Source organism: Penaeus monodon, chromosome 22 (genome assembly GCF_015228065.2).
Source record: "Penaeus monodon isolate SGIC_2016 chromosome 22, NSTDA_Pmon_1, whole genome shotgun sequence".
Classification (NCBI taxonomy): Eukaryota; Metazoa; Arthropoda; class Malacostraca; order Decapoda; family Penaeidae; genus Penaeus; species Penaeus monodon.
Window position 1 is genome coordinate 16206589 of NC_051407.1, and position 353 is coordinate 16206941.

Genomic DNA, 353 nt, shown 5'->3' on the forward strand with positions numbered 1-353 from the left:
CATTTATCTATTTATCAATACAGTTTTGCTTTATCTACATCATTACAGTTCATAAACAGTGTGCAATACCATACTTGGCAACCCTTGCAAAACTGTCAACATGAGAAAAATTAATTATGCATGCTAGTGTTGCAAGATGCAAGCTCACTCTCACCCAAAGAATGATGACTAATAGACTAAACAAGCACAAAAAAATCTACATATATATGAAAATAGATACACAGATATGAAAATAGATATATTTTTGTTTTAACTGTTGTGATTTCATATTTACTTTATAGTTTGTTAGTGCTACTGAATATCTAAAAATATCAATCAAAAACAGGAACTTTCAGAAAACATACCTACTCCGC

The 353-nt window shown here is 29.7% G+C and overlaps 1 protein-coding gene across 1 annotated transcript in view; it reads right to left on the reverse strand.

The window, feature by feature from the left end:
- The window catches only part of LOC119586953 (uncharacterized oxidoreductase YjmC-like), a gene marked incomplete in the record, with an annotated part of 12303 nt that overhangs the window by 9012 nt on the left and 2938 nt on the right, over positions 1-353 (reverse strand).